Below are 23,511 nucleotides of genomic sequence, written 5' to 3'. Positions count from 1 at the left end.
CCATGTGCTCTGTCTTCCTCCCCAGAGCCCCAGTAGATATTTGGGTGTTGGAACATTCTCTTTGGGGAGAAGGAGGAGTTTCAACCCCACCAGCTGCTATTCTGCCATCTATTCTCTCCTCCTTCTCCTTTTTTCATTTCCTATTCTAAAACATTTTATGGCATTTAATGGGGCCACACGAGATAACAACCAATTGAAAGACATTATACACAAGGACCTAGCAGGTTTACAATAGGAATTATAGTCACAGGAAATGGGGTTTATTCCTGGAAGGGATAATTAAGGCATAAGAGCTTTATTTTATGAATCATACCACCCTATGTAGAAGCAAAATGCTCCTTACAAAAAATCATTACTGTTCATAAAACCAAATCCAAGTCCATCTCTAAAGAAGCAGTGAGTTTGATCGAAAACATTCCTTCTTCCAAGGAAATGGTGTAACACCCATTAAATGGAAACTTTGAAATGACCTAGGACTTAGGAAAACTATTTATAAACTAGCACTTTAATATCAATATCCTTGACTATCAGCTGTTCTCTTCCTCCAATTTTTAAATGTAAGTTTTAAAAGATCTTTATGGAAAATTCAGCATAGGGAACAACTAAAGTAACATTTTCTACCACAAATCAATAAATTCTCTATGTTTTGGGCACCTCTATTTTAAAACTTGAGTTCAGAAACCTCTGTTTTAAAACTGAGGGCAGAAATCATTCACTCAACAAACAGTTACTGAGCCAGGAACTTGACTGGAAGCTAAGTATTCAAAGATTCATATCAGAATGGTTGTCCTTAAGAAACTCATAGACTAGTAGAAAGATAACCACTCTAAATATTTTCAGGAACAATACAGGTTTATACAACATTCAAAAGTACCCAGTATCCAAACCCCTTCTGAAATTAACACCCAATTTTGCCTCTTCTATTGGAGGCAATCTAGGAGGAATAGCTTAATCATGGTATTCTGCCCAACTGGACACCAGTCATAAGGTGCTATAGATAGAATCATAACTCTGCCAGGAAAGATCAGGAAAGTCTTCCTAGAGGAAGTGATGCTAGAGGTGAGTCATAATAGCTAATTAAGAATTAGAAAACAAGGTCAAATTGAAAGATATTCTAGGAGCATTATGTGTATTAGAGACACAGGTGGGGAAAGAACAGCACATTTGGAGACCAACCAGGGACCAGGTAATAGAGCAGCGGTTAGATACCTATATACATTTTATTCCAATAAAAAGTTTGAAAACAAAAGAGAAGGTCAGGTCTTATCCCACACCTATTAAGTCAGAATCTTTAGGATTTATCTTTCATAACATTTACCCAGATAACTATAATTACAGCTAGAAAACCAGTATTCCAGGCAATAAAAGCAAAGGATCTTTGCTTGCACAGTGGATTGTTCAGTGTTTGGTCCCAGACATCATGTTCCACTTTTTTTCCCACATTTTACCCCTATCAAATATTTGTGTTTGCCAAAAATACTAAACTTCTTGAAAATCTTCAAACACAACATACCTCCTTGACAATTTACTCAGGCTCTTGAGTCCAGCAAAGCTGCCCTCCTCCAGGACATCTGGGAAGTTGTCATACTTCATGGCCCAGCTCAAAGCACTTCCCTAGAAAGTCGCTGATTCCACTGCAGATAGAGGAAATTTTTTCCCTTGCATCCTCCTATCCTTACCTCCATTGGTAAGAGTAACCATCTTCCTTTTTTATAAGTTTTTTCCATCTTCCTCCCCAGTTAACTCAGAAAAGACCTTATCTTGTATTTTTGTATCTAGCCTGGTGCCCATGATGCTACCCAATAAACACTTGTGAAAATACAGCAGGAAGGAAGAAATACACACATGTCTTCCTCCTGAGGGACATGGATATAAGGTTACCATTTCTTGCACTCAAGTAAAAAGCTTTAAGATCTTCAGAACTCTTTTTCAAAGTCTTTTTCATGCAAGGGGAGCCCTTGCTTAAATGTTAAAAGAAAAGCTACTCCTATTTCATTGTCACCGCTTTGGGTAAGCTCAATATTGAGGAAGTGGGACAGACTACCCCAGGCTAGTTTATCATCTTTCAGATGTTTCACATAGCAAACCCTAGGCCTTTATCAATGTTGGAGAATACACAAGAAGACACAGATTGATGGATCTATCTCCTCAAGTGAACCATGAGTCCCTTAGTGACAAAAGTTACATTTTACTCACTGAATTCACAGGTCATAATACAGTTTCTGGCTCAGGAGAGTAATCTGATAAATATTTTGGAAATAAAGTAGTAATAAGTCTTAGCATGTTTGCCTAAAAAGACAAAAATATTTTAAGAATTCAGCCTTTTCTAATCTCCTTATAGCTGTCACCATCTTTTCTATCTCGATTAATTTCTTCTTTCCTTCAACAGTATTTATTGAGAACCTTCTTTGTCTAGGTACTACAATACAGCAGTAAATGTTTTAGAAAGAAAAATAATCTCTGCCTTTACAGAGCTATGTTCTAATGTGGAAGGCAGATAATGAAAAATCAAAAATATAAATAAAATAATTTCAGAAAGCAAGTACTAGGGAGGAAATAATCGGCATTTAAATTTCTGGATTTAACAAACCCAACATAACCATCAAGAAGAATCTATCTGGAGCTCTGCTGACATTAAGAGGATAGAGAGGCTTTCCTTCCACACCACTCACTCTACTAGGCCTAAGACAATCGTCTCTATAAGATGTGAGGCAGTGGGAAGTCACAGGATTCGAATACAAGAGCTTGACCCAAAAAGTGCCCTTTGTCCCCCAGGCTTCCATACAAACCTAAGGAATCTCCTTCTACCTCCTCAGTGTACCAGCAGGGATCCATTAAAATCACAAGGCACAAGATAATCAAAGCAAGCCAAAATATCCACAAAGGTTCTGAAAATTAAACTGTCATTGAAACTATAGGTCGGGACTTACATGCTAAAGCTAAACAGGGTAACTACCTACTAAAATAAAACATTAAATAATAACTAAAGGAAGTTTTTTCAAACAAAGGTAATGATAAAAGAAACTTGTTGCATGAGAAAGGAAAAGAATAACAGAAAGAGAAGAAATATGAACAATCACAATGACTAATTTCTTCTTGTAACTATCCTGCATCATATTTGATGATTGAAACAAAAATGATTAACATCTGCTACTCAACACAATGATATTTAAAAGTGAAAAAAGAAATAGTTTTGAACACTACACTCAAAGTGGTAAAATGCTGGTGCCATTAGACTATGATGAGTCACATATATCTACTGAAATATCAGAACAACTAATACAAAAATGGTACAAAGTGATACACAGAAAACATTATAAATTAACAAATTTCTTATTTTTATAAATCACTAAGCCTGATTCTAAGAAAAGCAATATTGTCACATTCATAACTATCAATTTATGAAAAATAGGCATGGTTGACTCAGCCAGAAATTGTAGTATAGTCTATTGACAGTATATAAATTACTACATGGCCTACTTGGTATTTTCCCCCTGATAATGAATTTTTTTTAAAGATTTATTTATTTATGCATATAAGAACTGGGGTGCAGGCCAGAAGTGTGGGGGGCGAGAGGATTCATCAGAGACAGAGTGGGGAACAGAACAGGCAGAGGTAATGAAATATACTGCTGAGGGGAGCAGCAGGCAAGTCAGGAGAGGTTGCTGTACCATGTGGGTTGCTCCCTGTCTGGGGATCGAACTCATGCTGCAGTGCCTGTGGATAGCTTCATAGGTTGCGTCTTAACCCCTTGTGCCACCAGTGAGGCCCTTTCCTCCTGATATGTATTTAAAATGATTCTCTTTATCTCACACTTGACTTTATGATATTAAACTTTTTGTGACATTAATAAAATTATCATATTCTCAACAGACAAGATAACATTAGGAGGAAAGCATATAAAATAAAATCATTAAAGATAAAGGACTGATCACAAAAATCTGCAAAGAGCTGATGAGACTCAACAACAACAAAGAAAATAATCCAGTCAAAAAATGGGCAGAAGAGCTAAAAAGAAACTTCTCTGAAGAGGAAATGCAAATGGCCAACAGGCATATGAAAAAATGTTTAACATCACTTGTCATCAGGAAAATGCAAATCAAAACTACCATGAGATACCATCTTACACCAGTGAGAATGGCACATATTAAAAAAACTAGCAACAACAAATGTTGGCGAGGGTGTGGACAAAAAGGAACTCTTCTGCACTGTTGGTGGGAGTGCAAACTGGTCCAACCACTGTGGACAGCTGTGTGGAGATTTCTGGACCTACTAAACATAGAGCTTCCATATGATCCAGCAATTCCACTCCTAGGTATTTGCCCAAAGGACACAGAAACATCAGTTCCAAAGAACACCTGCACCCCTATGTTTATAGCAGCACTGTTTACAATAGCTAAGCTTTGGAAACAACCCAAATGCCCAAAAATAGATGACTGGATCGGGCCTCCCCGGTGGCGCAGCGGTTGAGCGCTGGGTTGCGAAGCTGCCCGCAGCCTCTGCGGCGCCGGTTCGATCCCCGGCTGCTCCCCGGCCACCAGAGGAGGGTCCCACATGGCGTGCAGACCTCTCCTGCCGCCCGCTGCTCCCCTCAGCAGTGTACTTCGGTCCTTCTGCCTGCTCTGCTCCCCGCTCTGGCTCTGGTGAATTCTCTCACCCTCCCACGCTTCTGACTGTACCCAGTGCATGTATAAACAAAAACCAAACAAACAAACAAATAAATAAACATGCCTCTATTAAAAAAAAAAAATAGATGACTGGATCAAGAAGATGTGGTACATATATACCATGGAATATTACTCAGCATTCAAAAAAGATAAACACATGCAATTTGCAGCAACATGGATGGCGCTGGAAGGGATCATGCTCAGCGAAATAAGCCAGAAAGAAAAAGAAAAATACCGGATGGTCTCACTCATAGCAGGAATCTAGAAAACTTAAATAAGGGACCAGGAAAATGAATAACTGTAAGAAAGTGAAAATCAAAATCAACAAAAAACTATGAACCAGAGACACTTTTAGGGGAGCAGGGGCGGGAGGGGAGGGATTGGGGTCAGAATGGGGGGGATGCAATTGTATGGGGAATATAAAAATAAAATTTATTATTAAAAAAAATAAAATAAATAAAAATCACAAAAAAAATAAATAAAATAAAATAATTAAAAATATTTGTCCCCTTACTGGAAGAAAATTAACCATTGCAATTTATAAAAAAAAAAAAATCTGGTTTAAAGAGTATTAGAGGGATTAAGAAAGGTCTTTCCCTGAGAGCAATGTTTCAGAAAATCCTTTGATAATGTATTCCAAGTAGAATGAGGATGCTATGTGAAGGTCCCAAGCAAGTCTCCCACCAATTCTAGCTCATTGTGTGTGCACCTTCCCTCATAGTGTTTGTTCTCTAAAGCATATAATTTTTTGTTTCTATAAGAGTTTTACTAACACTTGGAATATAGCCAAGCAGTAACTAAGCCAGCAAAAATTGGGAAGTTACAAAGATTCCACTAAATTCACAAAAGTCACAGAGTAAATATGACCCTAAGTTATCTTAGTGCTCCTTCTGTGTTTCTCTTTGCAAATGATCCCATGAAAGCCCCTATCTTTCTACCTTAACCCTCCCCAAGACACATTTTTCATTCTCTCTTCCTCTTTTTCTCTCTCTCTCCCTCCCTTCCTCTTTTTTTTTTCTCTCTCTCTCCATCCCTCCCTCTATTCAATTTTTTTTGATCACTCCTCTATCTTGGCACTTTTCATATAGAAAAAGCATGTCAACTTTTTCATATAGAAAAAGTACCTTAGATTATTGATTTATAACCAGTTGCACCTTCCCTCCCTAAGGAACATTTGGAAAAGCCTGCAGAGTTAGATTATAATGAGTTGGAGGTGGATCTAGTAGGCAGAAGTGAGGGATGCTACTAAATATCCTATAAAGCATGGCATGGCCCGTCACAACAAATAACTATCTAATCTAAAATGTCACCTGCCTCATATTAATGACTATAACATCTACCTCAAGGGATTCCCAAGACCTCTATCTCCCAACCCAGTGTCTAATCCTAATTTCTCCTTGAAAAGTCACTTTAGTCATTCATAGAAGATCAAAATGCAATGAGTAGTAATTCCCAAAAGGTGTACCATGGTCAAATAAGTCTCATAAGTATTTGGTGAAACTGAGATACATAGATTCCTTTTATACAGGGCTACTTTGAACCTAGCTGGGTCAATTATAATGGCTAACACTACAGGTCTGAGCAGAAATGAGCACCAAATGTTATAGCAAAACCTCTTTGATGACTACCAAGGTAGACAAGGAATCTGGAGTCTAGAAATTCTGTTGATAGAGGCTAGAGCCAAATATCACTGTTGTTAATCATAGTCATTGATAATCTTCACCCAGGCACCAACTGGGAAAGCCACCAGACTCACATAACAGTGTTAATGTAAATCCAGTATTATATTTTAAGGCTGCCACAACAAAGTACCACAAACTATATGGTTTACACAACAGAAATATATGTTTCACAGATCTGGGAGCCAGAAGTTCAAGATTTGGTGGGACTGGTTCCTTCTGATGGTGGGCTATGAGAGAAAGATCTGCTGTAGGCCTCTCTTCTTGACTTCATTACAGGATGTTTCTCATTACAGGATGTTTCCTATGTATATGTCTCTCTATGCCCAAATTTCCTTTTTTGAAGATACCTATTAGTATTGGATTAGGGCCCCCTCAAAAAGCCTCATCTTAATTTGATTATCTCTGTAAAAACCTTAACGCCAAATAAGACCACATTCTCCAACTTTGGAGGGGAGAGGGGAGTGGGGGTAGCAAATTCAATCCATAGCACAAGACTAGTACAAACTCTGTTTTGGCCAATGGTTGTAGTTTCCTGGCCTAAAATCCTCCAATCAGGGCTATTAGTGAATAGTACAATGGATATGTTTGATTTGATGCCTTTTTATACATGAGCTACTCAGTATAGAAGCTGTCAAAAGGCAGTCAGTGAAAATAAGAAGAGCAGAGAAGGCCACATGTTGAATAATTGCAGGCTAATTATGGACATTTGTGCCTTCCAAGGTAAATGAACAGAGCTATCATAAATATGTCAACATTTCCCTTCAGACATTGTGACAAGAGTTTAGGCAAAGGGCAGTTGTTCTTCCCACTGTCAGAAATAATCCCAAAGTCTGTCAAACCCCAGACACAAAGCTCACAACTGTGTTTCCAACTATTGAGGCCCCTTCAAATCTGTCCTAACCACTGTGCCTACGGCCATTTGTTCACAATAGACATTGAAAATTGTAGCAATTATGTGGATTCTGCCCTGAAAATCATCAGTGTTCATGCATCCCCTTCATAGATACTTTACTCTCTTAGAGAACAGTCTGCATTCCATTAGGAAATGGGAATCTCTTGGAAAAGGTACATTGTCAGGTATGAACAGCCAATAAATGAGCCACTGAGGTTGGTTTGCTTTGGAATTTAATTGGGAACTATAAGCATCACATATCAACTGTCACTGCTAATCACATGGTGCCTAACGTCTGCACACTCTCACTCCTTTGTATTTTTTATTTTATTTAAAATAATATGTCTTTACTAATTGCCAGGGACACAAGAGACTATGGGATAGATAAAACTTTTATTCCCATTTTATAGTTGCAGAACTGATGGGTGAAAGAACTCACATTTGTACCAGGCAACCTGACTTCAGAATCCATGTGTTAACCATTGGGCTCTACTGTCCATATATTGGCTTTGAGAGCCAAGTTAGGAGGTTTTCAAAGTTACATGACAGAATTTGTTTATAGACATATTTATTGAGAAAACCCCTGAGTATTCTACTTTAAGTTTTTAAATGTATGGACACTAATCAGAGTGAAGCTATGAGATATGTGTTATTTCTATTTCCAGTTTGGTAAACTTTCAGACACAAAAAGAAGTTAATCACTTGCCCAAGGCCACTTAAAATGTATCCCCAAAACAGTGCTAGACACTAAAAATATAACCATAAATATAACCATAATCACGGCTCTTCCTTTAAAAGAACTGGAAAAATACAATGTATTGGGAAAATGTTATTGAATTTAGAGTCAGAAAATCTGGCTGGATTCAGTTTTTCCACTTATCATAATTCTATGACATTTGGCAAGTCACTTTTCATTAATGTTTCTGAGCCTCAGAGTACCTACCTCACAAAGGTATAGAGTCGAGTGAAACAAATGTACATAAAAACTTTTTTTTAAGATTTATTTATTTATGCACATAAGAACGGGGTTACAGGTCAAAGATGCGGGGGGTGAGAGGATTCACCAGAGACAGAATGGGGAGCAGAACAGGCAGACTGACTGAAATACACTGCTGAGAGGAGCAGCGGGTGAGTCAGGAGAGGTCTGCTGTGCCATGTGGGTAGCTCCCTGGCCGGCAATGGAACTTGTGCCGCAGTGGCTGTGGTTAGCTTTATAGGTTGTGTCTTAACCCCTTGCGCCACCAGGGAGGCCCCGTAAAAACTTTTTTAATGTACTGTGGAATCACGTGAATGTTTCCCTACTTTATCTCATAAAATTCTGGGAAATACAGTTTGTCTAGCATAGAGTCATATTTGCTTTGGTATTTGGTGAAATAACAGACTTATTTTATGAGTTTCTGTGAGAATGTTATTTCTAAAACTGTATAAAGAAACAAACACCTCATTTTTGGGTGGGCTGAATTCGGGTGTATTTAAGTCAAAGAGGTGTGATAAGCCTCAAAGGAGGAATTTCCTGTTAACTTCCTGTTTTAGCAACCCTGTATAGAAATAGCAAACACCTAACATTTTTATGGTGTTTCACCATTTCCAAAGCATTTCACACATGAAACTTGAAATTACCCCAGGGTAGCCATTCCAAAGTATGATATCACAACATGTTGAAGGCAGAAGCTGATATGAAAAACTCAACTGTCTTCTATTAAAGCAAATATAAGAAACTGGCAAAAATGTAAAACAAGATGACATCTCATAATTTTTTTGTTTTGGAAAATACAGCTAATTTTCATTAAAGTATGCTAATTATATTAATATGTAATGGGTTTATCACCATTTTTAAATGACTTACTGTATAATTGTTTTAATTTCCAACATGGAAAATACCAACAGTTAGAACCCACAACAAGCAAAACTGGGAAACTGAATAATTTTTTAATTAAGGTAAGTTGGTTTATAACACTGAATAGGTTCAGGTGAACAGTTTCTCACCCTGAGGTAGAACAGGAATCTATCAATAGTACAATAGTTATAGCTCATATTTCCCCCATCCAGTCTGAAAAACAGCTATGCACATTCCAGAACAGAGCAACGCAAACCTTATTAGTTTATCTTGCACTGGGGCCACTATTTGTAAAACCTCTCCAATCTTCTCCAATTTTCCTAAAGTCACAAAGCTGGGAAATAGTAGAGCCAGACATGTACCGAGTCAGTCTGTTCTGCAGTTCATACCCTTAATCACTACAACACAGTCTTTAAATAATTCCATATTATGAAATACAAATTATGATAAATCATACCTCGTTTTGTTAGGGGGAAAAGGATGTCCCAAAGCAAATTCCATATAGGCTTTGTGGACTCCACCCCCACCCCAGGTCAAAGCCAAAGACACTGGGAACTCCAAATCCCATCACCACCAAAGGGAAGGTGGCTGGGACCTGAGGGTGGGGTTAAGCAGCCAGGTGGATACAAAAGGCAGACACGTGGGCTTTGGGGGCTCTCCATTTTTGGCTCTCCGCCAGCTCGCAGCATCCGGCCAGCTCTGAGAGTGACTTTGGGTTTCCAGGTCGTTGGATCGGGTAGGACGCATTAAAGACTATTTCCCTATCTTCTCCCTGAGTTGTATATTTTCCTTATTTCTTTTTCTCTTGTAAATAAACCTTTTATTAACCCTTTTGCGTGTGTCTGTAGTAGAGTATTCATAAGTCCCTTTAAAGTGCGCGGGTGAGGACCCACAGCCAGGAACCCGTTTAATATCGGGGTTGCTCTATAACAGTTTGATTCCTCATTCAATTTCTTTACCAATAAAAGGCAAGTATTCATTGCTTATTAATAATGTAAAGGAGTCAGTCTTCTCAGAGAGTAAATGTTTTCTCGATAACTTTTCAGTGTGGTTGTGTGAGACCAACTTAACTGATCTTTACCATTTCTGTTGATTGTTGTGCAGCATTTGAAATATCAGAACAAAACTAAAATACCTTTTAAAATTATTTCAAGAGGAATGTGAGAAGTACTTTTGAAATGAGTTATTCTGCTTGACTCTATATAGCAGTGGGCGAATGTTACAGGGTGACCCCAAAGGGAACTGAAAAAAAAAAACCTCAGAACAAGACCCAAGGACAGGCACACAAGGAAAGGCTAGTAAAAGATTTATTTATTTATACAAGATTTATTTTAAAAATAATTTATAAAAGATTTATTTTTATTTATTTATTTATTTATATTTATCTTTTATATAAATAAAAGATTTATTTATTTATACAAGCACTGGGTACAGTCAGAAACGCGGGAGGGTGAGAGAATTCACCAGAGCCAGAGCGGGGAAGAGAACAGGCAGACTGATGAAAAATACACTGCTGAGGGGAGCAGCGGGCAGCAGGAGAGGTCTGCGCGCCATGTGGGACCCTCGCCCAGTGGCCGGGGATTGAACCAGCGCTGCAGAGGCTGCGGGCAGCTTTGCAACCCAGCACTCAACTGCTGCGCCACTGGGGAGGCCCAGATAGAGAGAAATTAATTGCTCAATATGACCTAATGGTAATGCTGCCTGAGCTGGGACCCTAGGTACACACTGAGGCAAAACCAAGTTACCTCCAGGCGTATATGTGTCCAGGTTTATACCAAGCAGCCATGCTTGGTATAACAACTCCACCCTCAGTTTCCAGCAATTCCCCCTTCAAGAAGACAAGCATCATGGCAGATTCATGGCTGTAGGGTGATTATCAGGCTTTTCTGCCCTCCTGCCATTAGCATTGATGATAGATCCCTGCGGTCCTGAATGCATGCCTGATGCGGGCACCTGGAGTGGGGTATGGGCATATGTAGGTGGATCCACCTGGGCTGAGACTGAGTTTAATAAGGGCAACATCATGGGGAACCATCAGAAGAGAACAAGAGCAGCAGAATGAAAGAGAAAGCAGAACGATAGGAGAACAAGTGAGAGAGCCAAAGAGAAAGAGTAGCAGTGGTAGAAGAAACGAGCAGAGAAGAGAACGGAACCAGCAGAAGAGAGAGAACAAGGCCATGAGAGAATACCAGAAAGCCCAGAAAGAGTGAAGATTCACCAGAGGCCTGGAGGCCTGCCAGCCCCCTGCACCCCTGCCTGCCATGTGCCTGGTAAAATCCCAATAAAAGCCTGAAAAAGCCACCGAGGGCTCCAGGACTCTCTCCTCTACCCATCTGCTCAGGTCATAGAGAACCTGCTCTATGCCCTTCCTGCCACTACAGTGGCAATTTTGGGAACTCAGTGCCTGGGATCTCTTTGGCATGGAGGTGGGAGTGGGTCCATAAAACATCAGTGGGTGGGATTCATTCAGAACATACTGTTCACCCAACACAAAGAAGGATGTGATTTGGGATACTTTGGAAAGGAAGTCACAATCCAGGTATACTCCTAGGATTTGAAAATATCTACTTAGCCCTTTATCCTTTGAGTTTCACCCTAAATATTCTGTTAACACTTTTTCCTTTCTGAGTAATTTTCAATGACTGTCCCAATGATCCCAACTAAATCGCTGGTTAATCTCATCTCTAAACCCTAACATTTGACCTAGCATTTTCCTCAGGTAGCTCTCAAGATGCTATTTAAATACAAATTACTTCTCATAGAGCCCTGTTAAGGAGGACCCCTCTGAGACAAGAGGATTCACTTAGGGTAAATGAAAGAAAATAGCATGGTATTGGGGAAAATTGAAACTCCTCCTCCCTGCCTGGAAGCTTTGCTGCTCCAGTGAATGTTTTATTTGGTCCTGCTTGTCATTTCCCTTCTTGTCATTCTTGTGTTTCCTGTGCCTGTCTGCATTGAGGGTATTTGGGTTGAATCTGATGAGGGATGAGTGAGGAGTCTCTTATCCCTTTTAAAATTAATTCAGCAAAGTCACATTAACTCACATGGTGAGTTCATTAAGAAAAACAAGATACTTGCATAGACACAAGCAGGCAAAGACTGTGTTTTTGAAAGGGCAGGGTAGCATTATGTATTGTTCTCAGTGGAATTTCTTGCTTTGTGGAATTTCTCATTTCAGACTTAGGTTGGTTTGCCATAAAGATTGTTAGTCCTCACTACTCCCCTACTTGCAAGTTCCTGGTCTTGTGAAATTTGCATAGCTGGTTTTAATGATTATATTAATCATCCCTATGCCCACCTCCCGCTCAAAGGTTTGTTTCTGATGCCAATGTCAGCTTCAGAGGGACACAGAGACTTCTATTAGAAATGTAACTTAATTTCTCTATTTCTTAAGCCTAAATTTTTCAAATTCCCAGGAATACATTTGGAGCCAGTTAATCTCTAGAAGATACAGGGAGTGCAATTCATTGAGTTAACACTTAATCCTAAAAAGTGAATACAATCTGGTGGTTAGGGTTTAAATCTGCTTATTCCTAAATTTTTTAGCCTAGAGGAGTTTTTGTTGATGTTGCAAACTGGAAGGGATCATACAGGAAGAGATAAAATTAAGTTTCTTTATTCTTAGTTTTCTTCCTTCTTCCCCACATCCCATTCTACCAACAACACTCTAAAAACGTCCTTAACCAGAATGTTCACTTATGGCAAAACTTGCTGCTATAAAATAAACAGAATTTCAATGGTTATTTTAAATGCATTTACATAATTAATCCCATAAAATGTTTTTCTGACTTCCCATGGTTTCAGGGAAGAAGAATCTCTAGTATAGACTTTATAAAAGTTAATGAGACCCTTTCCCTCCCTTTCCCTTTCTGTCTGTACAAGCACACACTATTTTCCAATCCATTTTGCTGCAAATTCCCTAAGGAGACTCAAAGAATTCCAAACTCAAATATTGTTAGAACTCAAATAATTTCAACAGTTAAAGGTGGGTAAGTGTCTAATCACCTCAGGGATGTTCACGTTCAATAAGGATTTTTAGAGCCAAGAAAAAATAAGCCCAAATACAGCTCTAAGATATGGCGCCATCTACTACTCTAACTCATTGGTGATAGAATTGTTATTTTGTCAAATCCTGCTGCAACTTGACCCTTCTCAGTAGGAATCTGGTGATTAATAATGCCCTTAATCGCTTTACCGCCTGCCCTCACAGCTGGTAAGAGAAGTGATATATATCACAAAGAAAGGCTGAACAGCTGAACCCAGTTTTAAGGACAGAAAGGAAGTCGGGATGTATCCCTGCCAGGCTCTATCTTCTTCCTACACCAGGGAAGATTGTAATGCTTCTCCCTTGTTAAGAGCAACTCAGCCTGGGTGCACTGGGTAGTTTTGGGTCTCCATCCTGATTACTGCTTTAGCTCATGACTGACAGGGAAGACTTTTCTAGAGTCTCGGGCTTTGGTAGAAGCTTTTCCCATTTGCCACACAGATCTAAAGGGATATGAGTTACTGAACCAAAGAATTGGCTTTCCCTCCTCCCTCCTGATATTTTGGTTGATGCAAGAGCTCAGAAATTCAAAATGTCATGGGGAACCATGACATTTCCCCATTCAGTGAATCAACTGTGAGTGTTCAATGGGCACTAAGACCATAGGGACTGTTAACTGGAAATAAAGTCTCAATGATAGTTAGGCAAAGAGTTTATTAGTTAATTAAAGTAAAGATTTTAACCTGGGAATCAGTCTGACAGATTTTATTCTGTGATAACTCTTCCAATAAACACAAGTTTGAATTTAGTGTATAAAGGTAGGGACAGTGAGGCATTGACATCAATAAGAATGTAATTACTCTTGACAGGAGGGGTTTTCAGTTCTAAATGGACCTAAAGATATGCTGATGACAGAGAAAGGCAATGAAGTATTTAATCTCTTCTTTTTAAAGAATGTACTGCAAAAATACAAAGCCTGGGTACCCATTGTTAAATCTTCTGTATCTGGCTTCTTGGTCATCAGTGGATGTGAAAAGACTTGTTTTGCTTCAGGCAACAGATTTCTACAAGGCTACAGGGTGGAACCCGTTTAGATTTGTGGAGATGGCTTTGCTTTCTTGCCTTCTAGAGTAGGGAGGGGGAGTGAGTCCCAGAAATTTTTTCAATATGTTGGCAGGACCGTGTCCTGACTCAGTACATCTGATAAAATCTAATCAAATGGGAAAGCACTGGGAAGAAGACACAGTTATAATGGGCAGTGAACTTGACTTTGATTTAGCAAGTGATTTTTGTATCACTTGAGATAATTGAGTAACATTACAAAAAGACAGATTGAATTCCTGTAAGTAGGTTCCCCACACTTGTGAAATCCATTTCCGATAACTTTATTCTTTTGCTTTTAATACTGACTCTTTTGGAGAACTGGTGTGGGTAGTGAGGGTAGAGCAAAATTTGTCAGCCTCAAGTAGCAGATTGCCTTCAAATAAATAAAAAAATAAATAAAGGCAAAGGAACTCTTGCCAAAAAAAATATCTGCAAGACCTATTGGTTATAAAATGTATTGAAGGGAATCAAAGTATGCCACCCCAAAATATACCACTTTGGCATAAGGATTATTTTGAGCTGAAGACAGAGAAATAGAAGACACAGGAGATGCTCTTCTGTCCTTTTCCTGACTAAAAGCAGGAATAAATTTCCTAAGGAAATACTGATTGGTAAAAGTAACTACCTCTTCCATACAGAAAGAGAACAACTCTTATTGTTACAGGGCAGGGAGAAGGTCAGCCCAGACCCCGCAAACCTGCCTACTCTAAATGGGTTCTGCCATCCACCACATCAACACAAAACATATGAGACTTTAATGGGAAGGAAATTTAATACAATTAGGAAACAATACAGGAAAAGCCAAGAATCTAGTTTCTAAATCAAGCACCCAAACTTACCCGTCCCCTTGTGGGTAAAAGTCCATCCAAATGGGATTGGCCCAGAGCACGGCCCCAAGGCCTGCCACAAGTCTAAAGCATCTTAGAGTGGGGACCCACAAAAAAGGATCAGAAACAACCAGACAAGTCTGGAGGGAAAAGAGCAAAATCAAAATCAAGACAAAAACCACCATTGTCACCTCCCCTCAGGTCTCTCACCCACATCTGTGTCACCCAGTCCACGACCAAAAGGCAAGCGCAGTTTCTTCATGTGTCTCTCGGTTCCATGTGCCTCCTCCAGGTCTCCTGGCTCTCCATCCTGCTTCCTTCCTTCCTCAGTCTCCTCTGCAGCTTCTTCTCCTCCCTGCTCAGTTCCACTCTCCTTTTGGGTGGGGCAGGAAACCTGGAATCTCCCCCGTTTCTGGGGACCACCCTATTACATTATCACTGGAGATAACAAGATAAGTCCTCATAAACAACCTTAGCTACCATTAGTTTATATGTTAGTATGCAGACTGAGGGGTAGCCCCAGGAACCCAAACCTGCATGCTCTAAATAGGTTCTGCCATCTGCCACATAAAGACAACATATTCTCTTAGTGTGAAAGAACTTTAATAGGATTAGTGTGCATAAAGATTTTTCCAATAAAATCTCCCAAGTTACCCACCCCCTTACGAATAAATGCCCAGTGCAGGATAAATGAAGATTGCTCAGGCTTTTGTGCCACTGGTCTCTGTGGCTATCAGCTGTGGCCTTGAATGCAGGAGTTGCTTGGGATCATGAGCTTGGGGTATGCATACCTGATGGTGGACACCTGGAGTATGGTGTGATGAGCTGAGAGACTGAGCATATAGGGGCGGTGTCACACAGAGGATGGTGTGTGGCAGAGGACCATGTGTGGGAGTGCAGTGGAGAGCAGTGGAGAGCAGCAGAGAAAGGTTACAGAGGAAAGAGCATATAGAGATTTGCAAGGGGGCCCAAGTTGCTATGTCCCTACTGGCTTGTTTCCCCTGCATACTATTAGAAAACCTGTGGGGATGATGCCAAGGACAACAAGTTTCTCTTTCAAGCTACCTGAACTGACGGTGAACCTACCTGGCCTGGGAGGGTTGCAGAACACCCAGCTAAACAGGGTTGGCCCAAAGTGAGGGCACTGAGGCCTAAAAACTTGCCACAAATCTAAGGCACTTTCTGGCAGGGAACCAGATAAGGAAAGGAGCAGAAAGAGCCAGCATGTCTGGAATGAAAGGAACAAAATAAAAATTCAAATCAAGTTAAAGACTGCCATTGTCAGCCTCTCTACAGGTCTCTCCCCTAAGTCTATTCAAGTGTCATTATATATCTCAAATCCATGTGTCTCCTTCCATGTACTCCAAGTCCTAGGTGCAAGTCCAGAGTCAAGAAACAAGTAGGACTTCTTCACATGTCTCTGCTCTATGTGCCTCCTCAAAGTCTCCAAGACTTTACTCCCAGTCTTCTCTAGTTTCTCCTCCCCACTCAATTTCAACCTTCATCAGGCAGGGAACATGGAACCTCTCATTTTTATGAACATTACACATATATTTCCTAGTCACCTTTCCACAATGTATCCCCTAAGAAACTATCTTCCTTTGTTTAGTTACTTTTCCACAATTTATCACCTTTTGTTAAAATGGTATGTAAGTCTCCAGGTCTAGCAAGCCTTTGGATTTTTCATTTATTTTCTGTGAAGCCCCTGTACATATGAAAATACTTTATCAAAATACTGTATCAATCAAGGTTTGTATATCTTTTCTCCTATAAAACTGTCTTTGGTCAGTTAAATTCATAGACACCCCCTCCCAGTTACTGAGCCTAAAAGAATAGAAGAAAAGTTATTTTTCCTCCCCTACAGTTTCAGTGATATATTGAATGCCATTTGTCATCTAGTCTTACATCCTCTTTTATGTGGATTTCACTTAAATTTAATAGGAGAAATTTACAATAAAAATAGGTGTTTTGGGTCTTTTTCAGTCTGTTGATAATAATATTATCTTCCAGAAGTGCCTGGGCACTTACCTTGACCACAATGAGTTTGCCATGGACATATGCCCTTTTAAACCAATATTAAGACTTAACCAGTCCTTTGGGGTTTTATTATGGTTGCAAAATGCCCTTCAGCAATAACCATCAAAAAAATTTTTAAATAGATGTTTAGTACTTATAAGGCCTAGAAATTTTTCAGAACATCTGGTTCACAATGAGGTTACAGGTAGAGAAAAAAGAAAGAACAGATGGGCCTGATTTTATTGGAACTGAGCATAGAGTATATAGGGTTTCTACAGGCTAACTTTTTAATTGATAGATTTAAATCATAAATAGTAGGAATTTAAAGCTCAGGAAGAGAGACAAGACAAAAGAAGAAAAAAACAAGCCATACCAACTGACCAACTATCTAACTTAACCAGGATCTGCAAAACAAAGGAGTCTTATGGGAGGAATAAGGGGGAGCAGAAAGCCTAGTTCTTTCTTTAGTAGTGTGGTTGGCAATATGTTTGTGGTAGCCCTAAAGCAAGCCAAATTTGAAGTGGATGCCTCAACATCAGAGCTTAAGTCGGGCACTTGCATTCCAAGAAAAAAAAGTCAGCTACCAGGCTTTACACCACGGAGGTACACCATAAGATCATTCAACTTTAAAACATCTCCATTTGATACTTCAGTTCGCTTAAATTCCCTTTTTCCAGCCAATTATCTCTGGGTCATCTTCCTCTAACTTCCTCTAACTTCAGGCATTCCTCCATAATTCTGCAAAACTATACAATAGAACTATAGCTTCTACCACTTAATCTGCATATTCAAATACATCTTAGATTTTGCTGAGCAGAGTCTTCTGGTTAATAGAAACTCTCTATTTGGAAAATAATTGTCCACCATTTTTATAACTTGCATATGCATAAGTTTTCCAAGTTAAAATAAAAAAATGCCATCTGGATATGCCCAAGATTCTATTGTATGTGACTCCTGAGGAGAGGCAGGAAGAAAAGTATAGAGATGGGAAGGAAGCAAAATCCTTCCCTAAAGATTGGTCCAATTATCAAAATCTTATCATTATCACTGAATTTTCTTAGGATTCTTAGTTTTAAACTTTCCAAAGTTATATCTCTCTAATAAAATTGAGAAAAATAAAATACATTTTCTATAACAATAGAAAGAGGTCTAAATCTACACTTTGACTGCATTGAGAGTCTTTTTCTGTAATGATCCAAAAATTTCATTTTACTAATTGAATAGTTTAAATATATAAATATGAAAGTATTATTTTTCGAGATGTTAAGTTTGCATGGGCCACTGTCTCCCAATCCCAAAATCAACCCTATGGAAAAAAAGAGAAAAGCATAGTGATAGAAAAGTCACTAGTCTTGTCTTGCATACTTAGAAGAGTAAAAAAAAAAAATGGAACATGTGCTAGACCATTTAAAATAATACATTTTAAATAATAAATATTTTATAAATTCAACTTTCTAACCATAATCCAATAAATTTTAAATCTGTAAGAACAGAATGAACTTTTTTTTAAATTCCATATGCTTAGTCTACGATTTTTTAAATAGCTCTAGCTAAAACAGTAATAAAGAAATATTTAGAAGAGAATGATAACAAAGACACTACATGACCAAACCTAGTCAATGCAGTTAACCATACCTGAAGAAAGTTAATACCACTAAATATATTTTATACAAAATAAATATCAAATAGATGAAGTAAGGATTACCTCAAAAAATTGAGCATTACAAAGCAAAATCAAAAAGAAAAGAAGGAAGTTTAAGGGTGGAGGGGAAATTTTCTCTTCCCAGTCCAGAAATCAATATAAGATTACTAAGAAAAAAAAGAGCAAGTTTACTGATATGTGTATGGAATTTAGCTGTAAATTTTATAGTAAATAAATAGACTAAGAGTTTCTTTTTCTTGAGATAATGAGTATTTTTTTTTCTGAGAAACCAAGGAGAGAAGAGAGAAGACTCACATGGTAAGGAAAGGGTGACTAACGTGACAAACAGTTGTCTTCCATATGACATGTTTCTCCAATACAAAGGTTATTTCTAGAGATGAACTCTACAAATCTGGGTAATCTTCATTCTTTTGGATAGTTAAGGTAATGGTAGCAGTTTCTTTTGAAGCCTGCAGTTCCTCAATTGACCTTGCTTACACACCAAGGTCATATGAGAAAATACCTGCTCTAGACATCTTAGGGAGTCCTATCTGAACATTTAGAGGAACGTTATCCTTTGAGAAAATAGTTAAGATAGCAGATAATTTCAGGAAAAAAAGACGAAAAATTAACTAGTCAAAAAAAAAGAATTTTTATAACATTAATAGGGTTTATTAATTAATTAATAGGGTTTATTAATTAATAGGGTTTATTAATTAACTAATCAGAAAGAAAAATGGATAAAATTTGCATTCTATAATTAAAAATAAAGTATCAGCAAATGAATTAAGGAAGCAATATTATTTACAATTGCATCAAAAATAAAAAAATACCTAGGAATAAATTTAACCAAATGGTGAAAGAAATGAAAACTATGAGAAACTGACAAAAGAAACTTAAGAAGATATAAGTGGAAAGATAGCCTATGCTCACATATTGGAAGAAGTAATGTTATGGAAATGTTGCAATCCACAGATTCAGTACAATTCTTCTCAAAATTCCAATGCATTTTTCTCAAAAATAGAATAATCCTAAAATTTGTGTGCTAATTCTAAACTTTGTGTGCCAAGTGAAATATGTCAGACAGAGAAAGACCAATACTGTACGATCTCATTTCCATGTGAAACCAAAATGGAAAACAAACCTTAGCTAACCTAGAACTGCTTTGAAGTAGAGGAATTGGTGAAATGGTTGAGTTGGTCAAAAGATATTTTTTTAATTATACCATTCAGCAGAACAACAAAACTGTAAATATCTACTACCTAACTAAACAGGGATACACAAGAAATTTATTGAGAAAATCTTAAAATTTGCATAAAAACTAAATCATATACAGCATTGTAAACCAATGATGCTTGAATTTAAAAAATTCTAATAAAAAAATAGAAGATTCACTGCATAAATAAAAGTTACTTCACTATAATTCAATGTGAAAACATTTTATCATAAACATATCATTAATAACCAAGGAGTAAATAAAATTAATACAATCTAATGAAAATTCCAACTGTTTTTTAGAAACTTATTAAACTTACTCATTTGTATAAAAAATTAAAGCTAATTCAACCCAGTAGCAAATATTAAAAAGGACATGGAACAACTTAAATATCATGTATTGCTGAGAGAACTGTAAAATGATACAAACATTTTGGAAAACAGTTTGTCAGTTTCTTATAAAGTTAAACATAATACCTATCCTATAACTGACCAATTCCACTCCTAGGTATTTACTTAAAAGAACTGAAACACGGGCCTCCCTGGTGGCACAGGGGTTAAAGACAGTGCTATCAAGCTGTCGCCAGTCACTGCAACAATAGTTTGAATCCTGTCTGGCCAGGGAGCAACCCACATGGCACAGCACACCTCTCCTGCTTCACCCACTGCTCCCCTCAGCAGTGTATTTCAGTGTTCTGTTCCCCACTGTCTCTGGTGAATCCTCCCATACCCCACACCTCTGGCTTACACCCCATTTCTTGTATGTATAAATAAATCTTAAAAAAAAAAAGAGGGTCTCCCTGGTGGCGCAAGGGGTTAAGATGCAACCTATGAAGCTACCCGCAGCCACTGCAGCACGAGTTCGATCCCTGGCCAGGGAGAAACCCACATGGCGAAGCAGACCTCTCCTGTCTTGCCTGCTGTTCCCCTCAGCAGTGTGTTTCAGTTAGTCTGCCTGTTCTGTTCCTCACTCTGTCTCTGATGAATCCTCTCCCCCCTCCACACACACCTCTGGCCTGTACCCCAGTTCTTGTATGCATAAATAAATAAATTTCAAAAAAAAGAACTGAAAGACGTCCACAAAAAGACTGGTACAGGAAATGTTTATAACAATACTTTCTGCAATAAACCATGCCTCCTCGATTGTCATCTTGTTATGTCATCCGTGCTGACCAGAAATATTCTCTCTCTTGATTGGGATGACAGTTGTAGGCATCTGTCAAAATTCATTGAAATGGGCACTTAAGATCTATACATCTAACTGAATGTAAAAAATAATCTCAAAAATAGATGTTGAGATGAATCTACAAAAGATGGCAGAATCGACAAGACCAATAAGAGCTCTGAACTTTCATTTCCGAAAAAAAAATTCAATGATGAAAAGACTCAAAATAGACACAAAATCACATATCTCACTAATTCGAGCAATTCCTTGATATTGACTGAAATTTAACATCTCTATTCCATTTCATCCAAGAAAATATTCTCTGAATCCTATAGAATGGATCTTGTGCATGATCAATTATTTGAAACAAACAGGTCTCCAATGATTTGATTTGATTTGATTTTGCATATGTGACTCCTAAAATTTTCTTTAATACACAGAACCAAAATAAAAACTAAAAATAACTTTATGTTATTCTGGCTGCTGTTTATGAAGAATTAACATGATACTTTTAAATAAATTTTGAATTAAAATTCACCCCATAGCATTGTTACAACTTCCTACACATATCCTGATATAGCTGCAACATTAACTTAGGAAAGCTACAATGTCCTGTTCATTTATTTTAAGATCATCCTTCATTCAGGCCGGTGGCGCAGCGGTTGAGCGCTGGGTTGCGAAGCTGCCCATGGCCTCTGCAAGGCTGGTTCGATCCCGGCTTCTCCCCGGCCACCGGGTGAGGATCCCACATGGCGCGTGGGCCTCTCCTGCCACCCGCTGCTCCCCTCAGCAGTGTACTTCATCATTCTGCCTGCTCTGCTCCCCGCTCTGGCTCTGGTGAATTCTCTCACTCTCCCACACTTCTGACTGTACCCAGTGCATGTATAAACAAACAAATAAATAAATAAATAAATAAAAACATGCCTCTAAATAAATAAATAAATAAAATAAAAAGAATAATTCAGCCAGCCTGAGACAAAGTACTGTGACAAGATTATGAATTCCGGGGTCTCTTTCAAATTAGCCTGTTTTGTCTTTATTTTATATTCTAGTATTTTAAGTTCTTTTCTAATTCTTTATTATAAATTCTGAATTCTCCATTTTAAAACTAATCACATACATTACAATCAGATTTGCAGATGCAGCAGTTAAAACAGTATAAGGTTTTTTGTCAAAGGCTCTCTCAACTCTGTCTTCAGTCACTGATAAATCTAACAAATATGTTAGCAGAAATGGTCCACTTTTAGGGGTCTTCCTGGTAGCCTAGGGGTTAAGTCTCAATGCTATCACCATTATGGCCTCAGTCGGATCCCTGGCCAGGGAGCATAACCCATATATGTCACAGCAGACCTTTCCTGTCTCACCCACTGCTCCCCCTAATGGTGTATTTCAGCCGATCTCCCGGTTCTGCTCCTGACTCTCCAGTGAATTCTCTCATCACCCCTCCCCAAACCTCTGGCATACACCTCAGTTCTTCTACCAAATAAATAAATTTTAAAAAATAAATTTTTTTTAAAAGTAATGGTCCTTGTTTACTCTTCAGCAAAATGGTAAAACACTATATTCCAGCATAAGAAAAACTAACTCATATCTCCCTTTTTAAAAAAAAAATCTAATTTTACTTGCTAGTATTCAAAAATGAATAGCACAAATTTCCCATATTATATAAAATTAATGACAAGTTTTTAAATTAAAAATGTGTATATAGAATGTAATTTCAAAAATCTCAAAGTTCAAGATTCTCTGCAAATGACTATTTCCACCAAAATAGGAAAAAAAACCTTAGCTTTCCAGTTTGGGTCAGTGAAATGTGAGCTGCAGGACAGGGACAGTATGTTTCAGTTCAATCTTGTCATTCCCACTTAGCATTGTGCCTGTCATATAGTTAATGCCTACTAGTGTGTGTTTTTTTTTTTTTTAAAGAGGCACGTATTTTATTTATTTATTTATTTGTTTATACATGCACTGGGTACAGTCAGAAGTGCGGGAGGGTGAGAGAATTCACCAGAGCCAGAGCGGGGAGCAGAGCAGGCAGAAGGACCGAAGCACACTGCTGAGGGGAGCAGCGGGCGGCAGGAGAGGTCTGCGCGCCATGTGGGACCCTCCTCCGGTAGCCGGGGAGCAGCCGGGGATTGAACCAGCGCCGTGGAGGTCGCGGGGAGCTTCGCAACCCAGCGCTCAACCGCTGCGCCACCGGGGAGGCCCCCTACTAGTGTGTGTTAAATGAATCAAAGAAATAGTCATTTAAAACCAAATGAGGTGTCATGAAATATTGGAATGCCATTATCTGTTTGAGATATTCAAAGTAATCAGTCCTTCTTTCCAATGCTGAACTGGGGCTTGTCTCACAACAGTGCATGCGTGTGTGTGTGTGTGTGTGTGTGTGTGTGTGTGTGTGTGTGTGTGTGTGTGTTGTGGGTGGCAGAGAAGAAGATCGAGAAAAATTACTATATGTAAACATACCAGGTTCCAGTGCTAA

Source organism: Talpa europaea, assembly GCF_964194135.1.
Source record: "Talpa europaea genome assembly, chromosome: 3".
NCBI lineage: Eukaryota > Metazoa > Chordata > Mammalia > Eulipotyphla > Talpidae > Talpa > Talpa europaea.
The sequence above is the reverse complement of the archived record's forward strand: the minus strand, read 5'-3'. Positions refer to the sequence as shown.